At 46.8% G+C, this 12,527-nt stretch overlaps 1 protein-coding gene across 1 annotated transcript in view; it reads left to right on the top strand.

Annotated features, from left to right (window-relative positions):
- Positions 1-12,527, top strand: part of gnmt (glycine N-methyltransferase) — a 78,004-nt gene that overhangs the window by 35,811 nt on the left and 29,666 nt on the right. The window lies entirely within an intron of this gene.

Below are 12,527 nucleotides of genomic sequence, written 5' to 3' on the forward strand. Positions count from 1 at the left end.
CAACCTAATTGACGATTCTACGTTGCCCATGTAATTTTTTGCTCACCGCACGTTCAAAACGGGCAGAGGGGCAGCCCACAATTTGGCAAAACCTCATCCACGGGCAGGATAAGAAGGGTCAGCAGCATTGTCAATGTGAGTAGTGAGGAGTTTTGGAAATAACTTGCTGCTGGTGTCTTATTGGTACTTGTCAGCTTAATCTGTGATCGGGGCTTCATTCTCAGCATTTCCAGGCTGCATTTCTGGACTCATTGGTGTCTTCCAGGCCCCCTCAGGATTTGGTCTGTGTGGACCCCTCCAGGTATCAGGCAGCCTTCCCTTATCCTGGTAATGGAGATTGTAGCCTCCGCTGGAGGCAACTCCTCTGAGGAGGAAGAGAGGGGCAGAAGGGAGATGTGGCCACGTATCCCAATGCAGCTTCCAGGGGAGGGACCTGTGGGAGGAGAGGCGCAGGCACTAGGGACGCAGGGCAGGCAGGAAGTCTAAGGTGGAAGGGATTGCAGAAGACACCACTATCCTGATGCCAGGGTTTACAGGTGGCGATGCAGCCACCTCAATATGAGTGAGGTGCAATGCTGAAGGAGGCTCCGCTTCTCAAGGGAACAGTGACCTCCATTTGCCAGATGATTGGCCCTGAGATCAGCTCTGACTGTGTGGTTGGACACCCAATGCCAGGGGCTCTGAAAGTCACAGTGCCCCTCAACTTCTATGCCTCCGGCTCTTTCCAGGGCTCAGTGGGGGATCTGTGTGGAGTGCCCCAGTCAGCTATCCATAGTTGCGTCAAGCTGGTGACAGAAGCTCTATTCAGGCGGGTATTGACTTTCCTTCATTTCTGTATGGACGAGGTCAGCCAGGCTGAGCAAGCCAGAGGCTTTACAGCGATTGCTGGATTCCCCCATGTCCAGGGCCCCATTGACTGCACACATGTGGCCATAAAGGCACCTCTGGATGGATGGCTGCTGAGTGACAAGGGCTATCCGTGGAAGAGGTGGCTCCTGATGCCTCTCCACCACCCAAGAACAGAGGCAGAGCAGTGGTACAACAAGAGTCATGCCTCCACAAGGGCGGTGATAGAGAGGACCATAGGTCTTCTCAAGATGCGCTTCCGATGGCTGGACTGTTCAGGGGCAAACTGCAATACCCCCAGAGTGGGTGTCACAGATAGTGGTTGCATGCTGCACTCTCCACAATCTGGCACTGGCAAGGGGGGACCCACTAGAGGAAGAGTAGCTTGAGGCAGCACCACAGGCCACAGAGGATGAACCCAGTAGTGAGACAGAAGAGGAGCACTGTGAGGAGAATGCTGAGGATGTGGAGCCAGACCTTGGTAACCTCCAGGGAGGCAGGGACACCAAGGACACCTTGATCCAACGCTCCTTCAGCTAGACTGCCAAATAAGAACTACCACCTCATGCCAGGGCTGCTGCCTCCATCCTGGATCACACAAATGACCCTTTCCTTGGCCCCCAAGACACACTCAGTGCCTTTGCAATAACGTTTCAAGGGACCCACGTCCAGCATTATATACTGGCCTACGCTGTACCTACAAAATAAATGAAGCTTACTCAGGCCAATAACACAAAAGCAAATGTAATTTTATGTTCCAACTCACATAGTCTTGAACAGAAAAAAGAACGCTGTTGATAGTCACACCATTAAAAAAAGAAAAACAAAATGAGGGAACTAAAGATCACCCGTGACCAGTCCCTCTTGTGCTTAAGGTGCTTTAAACTTACGTTTACAAGTGCTACATCTAACTGTTCCCCCCTCGCTGGCAGCGGCATTGGAGACAGCCTGCTGACCCTGCTGTCCTGTTGGCCTTCATGATGTTGGCAGTCATCCTCTGGCCAGTGGAGCTCGTGCTGGCCCTGCCTGGGAGGGAGCGACCAGTCCCACAGCTGGCATCTCCACAGACATTGCAGCCTCATTTGATGCGACAGTCATTGGCAGAGGGGCGGAGGAGTTGCTGCCGTCATCCAGAGCGCCCTGAGAGGAGCCCATAAAAATGACAAGCAGCTCGTGCAACGTGAAGTCGCTGTGGACCTCCCTGCTCACCATTGATGGACGGACACCTAGCCCAATGGGTGCCCAATCCATCTCACACACGGGCACTGACCACCTGAGGTCAGTGCCTGTGTGAGGTCTTGCATGTCCGAGCGCAACCCCAAGAAACCCTCATTCTGTCCCTGGAGCAGCGTCTCGATGAGAGTTGCCACTGTCTCAATGGAGGAGGCAGTGTGCTCGGACATGAGGGTCAACACAGTGCTCACACTCTGTTGGGACTCCTCCACAATGGAGAACATGGCGCACACACCCTCTTGGATCTTCGCAGATCCTCCCACATACCCCGCTGGACGTCCAGCATCTGCTGCCTAATGAAGGACTCCAGATGCCCATCATCAGCCATCGACTGAGCATTATCCTGGTCCCCAGTAGTTCGCTGACTGCAAATGCCAGCTGGCGAACCTAAATGGGAGAAGAAGGACATGTCATTAGTTAAAGTCATTGCATTGTAACTGTGCATGCCAAGCAACCTCCTCCCATGCCTTCTTTGTGAGGTGCGGTGGCCTCCTCCTCCCATCCCTGGGGACAAGGGCGCCCCATCTGGCAGTCACCTCCTCCAAGAAGGCAGCGAGGCACTCGTCGGAAAAACAGGGGTCTGAGTGCCCACCCAACCAGCCCTCCCGCCTGGCGTTTGTTGACGTACTCGACTCCACCCTTGCAGACAGATGTCCTTCTCTGGCAGCCTTTCTGGGGCTGCTGGGGCCATTTTTAAACAGGCCACTGGACCTGGCGGCTGACAGGCCCCAGGCCCCTGCTCGGCCCTTCCCAACCTTAATTGGCCCACCAGTGTGAAATCTTGCTCGGGCCCCGATTACAGGCAGTGGTCGCATTCACGACTGCCCCCATTTGCCCTCGCCGAGCCCACCCGACGAGGGCAAATTCTGCCCAAGGGGCTGAAAGGTTGTCAGGGTAGGCAGGAATGTGGGATCGAGGATACATTCAGATCTTGTTGAATGGCTGAGCGGGCTCGAGTGGCCTACTCTTAATTCATATGTTCGTACGTACATCTGTTTGTATATAAGTTATGTAACTGTGACTAATAACCTAGTAGCCTGGATTAATGACAACAATGACTTGATGTCATGAATCATCCCAAGGTGCTTCACAGAGGTGTTTAATCAAAATATGACACTGAGTCACCTTAGGAGTGATTAAAATCAGAGACATTCTTGAGGCCAGAATTAGAGTGCAGGCATCTCAGTGGGTTGTGGGGCTGGAGCAGATCACAGAGATATTTGAAAGCAAGAATGAGAATCTGGAGAACGAGAGAGTTCTGGAGAGTTCAAATCGTGCAATGGCAATGTGAGAACTTGAAATCAGTTTAAAGAAAAACTGAACAAAAATCTGGCATCAATAAAAGTGACCATAAAGCTGTTGAATTGTCATAAAAACCCAATTGAAACTCGTCCCGTCCTTACCCAGTCTGGCCGACATGTGACTCCAGTCCCACAGCAACGGGGCCGACTTGAAACTGCTCTCTAAAGCAGCCTAGACAGCCACTCAGTTGTGCTCTGGATGGGCAAGCAATGTCAGTCTTATCAGCAACTCAACCACCTAGAGAATAAATGGACAAGAATGCAGGTGAACAAGATTTTATAAATGTGCACGATCAGCAGTTTTTTTTCATTCATTCACGGGATGGCCGGGCCAGCATTTATTGCCCATCCCTAATTGCCCTTGAGAAGGTGGTGGTGAGCTGCTTTCTTGAACCGCTGCATTCCATGTGGTGTAGATACACCCACAGTGCTGCTAGGAAGGGAGTTCCAGGATTTTGACCCAGTGACAGTGAAGGAACGGCGATATATTTCCAAGTCAGGATGGTGAGTGACTTGGAGGAGAACTTCCAGGTGTCGCTATCGATTGTTCCATCCGCTCTTCAGATATTCAGGAATCACCTCGCCTGAAGTTAGATCCTGGTGCTGTGGAGTCACACTGCATGACTGCAGAATTGCTGGAAGTGCAGAAAAGCCTTGCTAATGATCTTGCACTTTAAATTAAGCAGATACTTGCCATTCCTCCCCACCCATCAAACGCAACTGAATTCAAGATTGATTTCAGCCAGGGAGATAAACAACTTATTATTTATGTCCCTAAAGTAACTTGATACAGCAGGATATCTGTGCTTGGGAGTAATATATATTGCCAGCACTAGATGCATCGCATTCCATCACTTATCACCAACTTCACATAACTGAAACTGGTATAATTTTGCTGCTGACTTGGCGAGCAGCCTTTTGAAGTTATTCACAGGTTTAGCTTCAGGTAAATGCAAGTGGAGAGAAGATTCCTCCTCCTACATTTTCTGGTTCCTGTTCTGTCCATGTCTTAGGGTGCTAATGTTACATGTCACAGGTCTCACTGTAACTTAATCCAGGGATCTTCTCTAGCTGCCTCTCCCACCCCATCTGCTTGATCTCAGATCACTGTGGCACTTTCTCTCTTACTCCACTTCTTTGGCAGGCCATCTCTCAAGCAGCACACCCACTGTCCCCTCCCCTCCACCTACCCCCACTTATTGGAACTTTCCCCAAAAGAATTTGGCTGTGTTCAGTGCCTCCAGGAATCCTCTAAAAGGATCAATCCCTCTCGCCCCTCCTTAAAACCCTTCAATACCAATAAGTTTCAACAGCCAAGCAAGCAAGTTATAGTTTTGCTTTTGCTTTTGCTTTTATCTTAAGCAAGTTATAGTGATCCATTAGGAATCGGGAGTGAGGCCTGTGCTGGTGAGCTGTGTTCTATCCTGGGTACCACACTTTAGAAAGGTTGTCAAGATCCTGGAGAGGCTACAGAGGAGGTTACCTAGAATCCAGATGCCTAAGAGAAGCTGGGAATCTTTTTTCCTGACCACAGAGAAAGTTAAGGGAGGATTTGAAAATTAATCAGTGGACTCAGATTTAAGGTATTTGTCAAAAGAGGCGAGATGAGAAGAAATATTTTTCAGCAGCAACTTTTCTTTTTCCCTTTCTAGGATGTGGTTATTGCTGGCAAGGCTATCATTTGTTACCCATCCCTAATTGCCCTTGGACCATCTGCTAGGCCATTTTAGGGGGAAGTTAAGAGTCAACCACATGACTGCTGTGGGTCTGGAGTCACATAGGCCAGAGCAGCTAAGGATTTCCTTCCCTAAAGCACATTACTAACCAGATGGGTCTTTACAACAATATGTTGTAATTGAGTCCAGCTTTATTCATTGAATTTAAATTTCACCAGCTGGGATTTGAACCCTTGCCCCCAGAGCATTAACCTATCCTGCTGGATTACTAGTCTCGTGACATTACTATGACACCACCATCATCTCTCCATATGGTCTGGAGTGTGCTGCCAGAAAGGGTGGTGGAAGCAGATTCCACAGTAACTTTTAAAAGGAAATTGGATATGTACTTGAAAAGGGAAAAAAAAAACATACAAGGCTTAGAGAAGGAATAGAGGAATGGGATTAATTAAATAGCTCTTTCAGAAAGCGAATGGAGGCGCAAAGGTGGCTTCCTGTGCTTTATGATGATATGGCTCTGTGATTTTAAACCCTGAGTGTGGATAAGAAACTGAAGATACAAAACAAGGTATACTCGTTGGAGGAGTTATGTCAGCGTGGGCGACTAGGTAATGGGTTGGCTATCTCAGGGCTCAGCATGTTTCTAATTTTCATTAGTAACCTGGATGCTCAATGCGAAGTGGCCAAATTTGTAAATAATATGAAATTAATACTGGCATTAGAGCAGGCAGCTCAGAAATTGCAAAATGAGTTGGCCAAGATTTGCAAGTGGCCTGAACAATAGACAGTGAACTGTAATGCAGAGAAGGATTTAAAGTGCTGCAAGAAAACAATCATGACATGTAAATTCCATGAAGGCTTTGAATGAGCTAAGAATGAGGTTGAAAAGCAATCTAGGAGTGCTAATAGAATCAGCAAAAGCTGCCCAATTAATGCAGAGATGCAACCAGGTGAACAGAGAGTGTGAAGCATTGATCAGCTGTAGGGGAAGAGTGAGAGGGACATTGATCAGCTGTAGGGGAAAAGTGAGAGGGACATTGATCAGCTGTAGGGGAAGAGTGAGAGGGACATTGATCAGCTGTAGGGGAAGAATGAGAGGGACATTGATCAGATGTAGGGGAAGAGTGAGAGGGACATTGATCAGCTGTAGGGGAAGAGTGAGAGGGACATTGGTCAGCTGTAGGGGAAGAGTGAGAGGGACATTGATCAGCTGTAGGGGAAGAGTGAGAGGGACATTGATCAGCTGTAGGGGAAGAGTGAGAGGGACATTGATCAGCTGTAGGGGAAGAGTGAGAAGGACATTGATCAGCTGTAGGGGAAGAGTGAGAGGGACATTGATCAGCTGTAGGGGAAGAGTGAGAAGGACATTGATCAGCTGTAGGGGAAGAGTGAGAGGGACATTGATCAGCTGTAGGGGAAGAGTGAGAAGGACATTGATCAGCTGTAGGGGAAGAGTGAGAAGGACATTGATCAGCTGTAGGGGAAGAGTGAGAAGGACATTGATCAGCTGTAGGGGAAGAGTGAGAGGGACATTGATCAGCTGTAGGGGAAGAGTGAGAGGGACATTGATCAGCTGTAGGGGAAGAGTGAGAGGGACATTGATCAGCTGTAGGGGAAGAGTGAGAGGGACATTGATCAGATGTAGGGGAAGAGTGAGAGGGACATTGATCAGCTGTAGGGGAAGAGTGAGAGGGACATTGATCAGCTGTAGGGGAAGAGTGAGAGGGACATTGATCAGCTGTAGGGGAAGAGTGAGAGGGACATTGATCAGCTGTAGGGGAAGAGTGAGAGGGACATTGATCAGCTGTAGGGGAAAAGTGAGAGGGACATTGATCAGCTATGAGGAACTGTTGCAGATGGAACCATTTGTGGAGAGCTTTCAATGGTTTTTCATACTAAATGTACTGTAAATTTTAAATTATTCAACATCCAAATTAATTGATTAAGTACTTCTCATCTGTATTCACCGAAGAGAAGAATTTAACGGTCAATTTGTCTAGGGAAGAGTGTGTAGATAGCCTGGATCATGTTGAGATCAAAAAAGAGGAGGTGTTAGGCGTCTTGAAGAATATTAAGGTGGATAAGTCCCCAGGGCCAAATGGGATCTACCCCAGAGTACTGAGGGAGGCAAGGGAGGAGATTGCTGGGGCCTTGACAGAAATCTTTGTATCCTCACTGGCTATGGGTGAGGTCCCAGAAGACTGGAGAATGGCCTATGTTGTTCCATTATTTAAGGAGGGTAGCAGGGATAATCCAGGAAATTACAGGCCGGTGAGCCTTACGTCAGTGGTAGGGAAATTATTGGAGAAGATTCTTCGTGACAGGATTTACTACCATTTGGAAGCAAATGGGCATATTAGTGAGAGGCAGCATGGTTTTGTGAAGGGGAGGCCGTGTCTCACTAACTTGATCGAGTTTTTCGAGGAAGTGACAAAGATGATCAACGATGGAAGGGCAATGGATGTTATCTACATGGATTTCAATAAGGCCTTTGACAAGGTCCCTCATGGCAGACTGGTACAGAAGGTAAAGTCGCATGGGATCAGAGGTGAGCTGGCAAGATGGATACAGAATTGGCTTGGTCATAGAAGACAGAGGGTAGCAGTGGAAGGGTGCTTTTCTGAATGGAGAGCTGTGACTAGTGGAGTTCCGCAGGGATCAGTGCTGGGACCTTTGCTGTTTGTAGTATACATAAATGATTTGGAGGAAAATGTAACTGGGCTAATTAGTAAGTTTGCAGATGACACTCAGGTTGGAGGAGTTGCAGATAGTGAAGAGGATTGTCAAAGGATACAATGGGATATAGATCGGTTGGAGACTTGGGCGAAGAATTGGCAGATGGAGTTTAATCCGGACAAATGCGAGGTAATGCATTTTGGAAGGTCTAATACAGGCAGGAATTATACAGTAAATGGCAGAACCCTTAAGTGCATTGACGGGCAGAGGGATCTGGGTGTACAGGTCCACAGGTCACTGAAAGTGGCAACGCAGGTGGATAAGGTAGTCAGGAAGGCATATGGCATGCTTGCCTTCATTGGCAGGGGTATTGAGTATAAAAGCTGGGAAGTCATGCTGCAGCTGTATAGAACCTTGGTTAGGCCACACTTGGAATATTGCATGCAATTCTGGTCACCACATTACCAGAAGGATAGGGAGGCGTTAGAGAGGGTGCAGAGGAGGTTTACCAGGATGCTGCCTGGTCTGGAGGTTATTAGCTATGAGGAGAGGTTGGAGAAACTCGGATTGTTCTCACTAGAGCGACGGAGATTGAGGGGCGACTTGATAGAAGATTACAAAATGAGTGGCATGGACAGAGTAGATAGTCAGGAGCTTTTTCCCAGGGTGGAAGAGTCAATTACTAAGGGACATAGATTTAAGATGAGAGGAGAAAATTGTAGAGGAGATGTGCGGGGCAAGTTTTTTACGCAGAGGGTAGTGAGTGTCTGGAATTCGCTGCCAGAGGAGGTGGTGGAAGCAGGTACGATAGTGGTGTTTAAGAGGCAGCTTGACAAATACATGAATAGGATGGGAATAGAGGGATACGGACCCCGGAAGTGCAAAATGTTTTAGTTTGACGGGCAATATGATCGGCGCAGGCTTGGAGGGCCGAAGGGCCTGTTCCTCTGCTGTACTTTTCTTTGTTCTCTTTGTTCTTTGTAAATAGAATAGAGATGGCTGGGCAGGCGATGTGTTGCAGCTGTAATATGTGGGAGCTGGTGGACGCCGGTGTGATCCATGGTGACCACATCTGCAGCAAGCATTGGCTGCTCGAGAATTGATGAGCTGGAGTCCGAGCTGCGGGCACTGCAACACATCAGGGAGGGGGAGAGTTACCTGGACACTGTGTTTCAGGAGACAGTCACACCCCTTAGATTAATTACATCAAATTTGCTTCATGGTTAGGAACAGGAGGATGTGACTGTGAGTGAGGCAGGTATGGGGGTCCAGATTTTAGCTTTGGAGGAGCCTCAGCTGGTGCCCTTGTCCAATAGGTACGAGGTTCTTGCTCCCAGTGTGGACAAGGGCACAGACTGCAAGAAGGATGAGCGAACTGACCACAGCACCATGGTACAGAGTGCTATTCAAGTTGGGGGAGAAAAGAAAAATGAAGTAGTAATAGGGGATAGCATAGTTAGAGGAATAGATACTGTTCTCTGCAGCAAAGACAGAGTCCCGAAGGCTGTGTTGCCTACCTGCCAAGGTTAAGGACATCTCTACTGGGCTGGAGAAGACCTTGGAATGGGAAGGGAAGGATCCAGTTGTCGTGGTCCATGTAGGTACCAACGACATAGGTAGCACTAGGAAGGAGGTTCTGCTGAGGGACTACGAGCAGCTAGGGGCTAAATTAAAAAGCAGAACCACAAAGGTAATAATCTCCGGATTACTACCTAAGATACGTGCAAATTGTCGTAGGGTAATTAAGATTAGAGAGGTAAATGCGTGGCCCAAAGATTGGTGTGGGAAAAATGGGTTCTGATTCATGGGACACTAGCACCAGTACTGGGGAAGGGGAGAGCAGTTCCATTGGGCAGGCTTCATTTGAACCATGCTGGGACCAGTGTCCTGGCGAATCTTATAACCAGGGTTGTAGATAGGACTTTAAACTAATTAGTGGAGGGGAGGAGGGTTCAATTGAAGGGAAGTTTAAAAAATCAAAAATAAATGAGAGAGCAGAGGCCCTGGGTAGTGAAAAGGCGACCAATAATCAAAGTGTGACAGAAAATATAAGCAGAAGAGTGCAGCAGAAATTAGAACCAGAAAGAATAATAATGATAAAAAGTCAAACCTTAAGGCTCTTTATCTGAATGCACATTGCATTTGTAACAAGATAGATGAGTTGACGACACAAATAGAAATAAATGGATATGACTTGATAGCTATTGCAGAGATGTGGTTGCAGGGTGAATAAGACTGGGAACTCAATATTCAAAGGTATTTGATGTTCTAGAAAAATAGGCATAAAGGAATAGAGGGTGGGGTAGTTTTGTTAATAAAGGAAGGTCCGGTGCTGAGTAGTGATAAAGGTGCCATAGATCGTGATGTGGAATCAGTTTGGGTAGAAATAAGGAATAGCAAGGGAAAGAAGTCAGGGGTGGGAGTCATCTATAGGCTCCTGAAGAGTTGCCTCGCTGTAGGACAAAGTATAAACCAGGAAATAACAGAGGCGTATAAGAAGGGTGCTATAATTGTCATGGGTGATTTTAATCTGCCTATTGACTGGACATATCAGATTGGCAGGGATAACATGGAAGATGAATTTGGAGATGCACCAGGGATTGTTTCTTTGAGCAATACGTTGCAGAACCTACCCAGGAACAGGCTATTTTAGATCTAGTCATGTGTGTAATGAGGTAGGATTAATAAGAGATCTTGTAGTTAAGGATCATGTAGGGGGTAGCCATCACAACATTGTAGAACTTCCAATTCACTTTGAGGGCAAGCAACTCGGGTCTCAAACCAGTGTCCTCAAATTAAATAAGGGCAAATACAGAGGTATGAAGAAAGAGTTGTCGAAAGCGGACTGGGAAAATAGACTAAGGGGAAGGTCAGTGGATGAGTAGTGGCAGACATATAAGCAGAAATTTCATAACGTTCAGCAAAAAATTATCCCAGTCAAAAAGAAGGACTCAATGAGAAGGATGAACCATCCGTGGCTAACAAAGGTGGTCAAGGAGAGTATCCAATCAAAAACTAAGGCATACAAAGTGGCAAAAACTAGTGATAGGCCAGAAGATTGGGAATTTTTTAGAAACCAGCAATGGGTGACTAAGAAGCTAATAAAGAGGGAAAATATTGATTATGAAAGTAAATTGGTAAGAAATATAAAAACTATCAGCAAGAGCTATAGGTATATAAAAAAGTGAGTAGCTAAAGTGAGCATGGGACCCTTGGATGATGCAACTGGAGAATTGATAACAAGGAACAGGGAAATGGCACATAATTTAAACCAATATTTTGCATCGGTCTTCACGATGGAGGACACTATAAACATTCCAAAGATATCAGATAAGCAAGGAGCTTATGGGAGGAAAGATCTTATAACAGTCTCTACCATGAGTGACAAAGTATTTGACAAACTAATGGAACTAAAGGCAGACAAGTTGCCAGGACCTGATGGCCTGCATCCAAGGGTTTTAAAGGGAGTGGCTGCAGAGATAGTGGAGGCATTGGTCGAAATATCCCAGAACTCACTGAATTCTGGGAGGTTCCCAGCAGATTGGAAAACTGCTAATCTGAGGCCCCTGTTCAAGAAGGGAGGGAGATGAAAAGCAGGAAACTATAGGTCAGTCAGCCTAATATCTGTTGTTGGGAAAATGCTAGAGTCCATTATTAAGGAAGAATAGCAGGACATTTAGAAAAGCTTAACCCAATCAGAGTCAACATGGTTTTGTGAAAGGCCAATCATGTTTGACAAATTTGCTCGAGTTCTTTGAGGATATAACAAGCAGAGTTGATAAAGAGGAACCAGATGTAATGTATTTGGATTTCTAGAAGGCATTCGATAAGGTGCCACATAAAAGGTTATTGCACAAGATAGGAGCTCATGGTATTGGGAGTAATGTATTACCATGGATTGAAAATTGGTTAACACACAGAAGACAAGAGAGTCAGGATTAATGGGTTTTTTTCAGGTTGGAAAAACGTAACTAGTGGAGTGCCACAAGGATCAGTCCTAGGGCCTCAATTATTTACTATCTATATTAATGACTTGGAGGAGGGGGCAGAGTGTAATGTACCCAAATTTGCTGATGATACAAAAATAGATGAGAGGGCATGTTGTGATGAGGACATAAGGAATCTGCAAGGGGATATAGACAGGTTGGCCAGGATTTTCCGGCCCCATCGTGGGCAGGATCCGCTGTGGGTGAGGAGGCGCCCCAGCCAGAAGTCCATTGACTTGCGGCGGGACCGAAAGATTGTGGCGGTGGGCAGGTGCGGAAAATCCCGTCGGTTGAGTGAGTGGGTGAAAACTTGGCAGATAGAGTTTAATATAGGAAAGTGTGAGGTCATGCACTTTGGTAGGAAAAACCAAAAGGCAGACTATTATTTAAATGGAGAGAGACTCCAAAAAAGTGCAGCACAGAGGGACCTGGGTGTTCTTGTGCATGAAACACAAAATGTTAGCATGCAGGTGCAGCAAGTGATTAAGAAGGCAAATGGAATTTTGACCTGTGTTGCTAGGGGATTGGAGTTTAAAAATAAGGAAGTCTTGTTACAACTGTACAGGCTGTTGGTGAGGCCGCACCTGGAGTACTGTGAGCAGATCCCCGTATTTAAGAAAGGATATACTGGCATTGGAGGCAGTTCAAAATAGATTCACTAGGCTGATTCCTGGGATGAAGGGGCTAACTTATCAAGAACGACTAAACAGGTTAGGCCTTTATTCATTAGAGTTTAGAAGAATGAGGGATGATCTTCTTGAAACGTACAAGATTCTGAGGGAGCTTGACAGGGTAGATGTTGAGAAGAT

This window comes from Cetorhinus maximus, chromosome 5 (genome assembly GCF_964194155.1).
Source record: "Cetorhinus maximus chromosome 5, sCetMax3.hap1.1, whole genome shotgun sequence".
Taxonomy (NCBI): domain Eukaryota; kingdom Metazoa; phylum Chordata; class Chondrichthyes; order Lamniformes; family Cetorhinidae; genus Cetorhinus; species Cetorhinus maximus.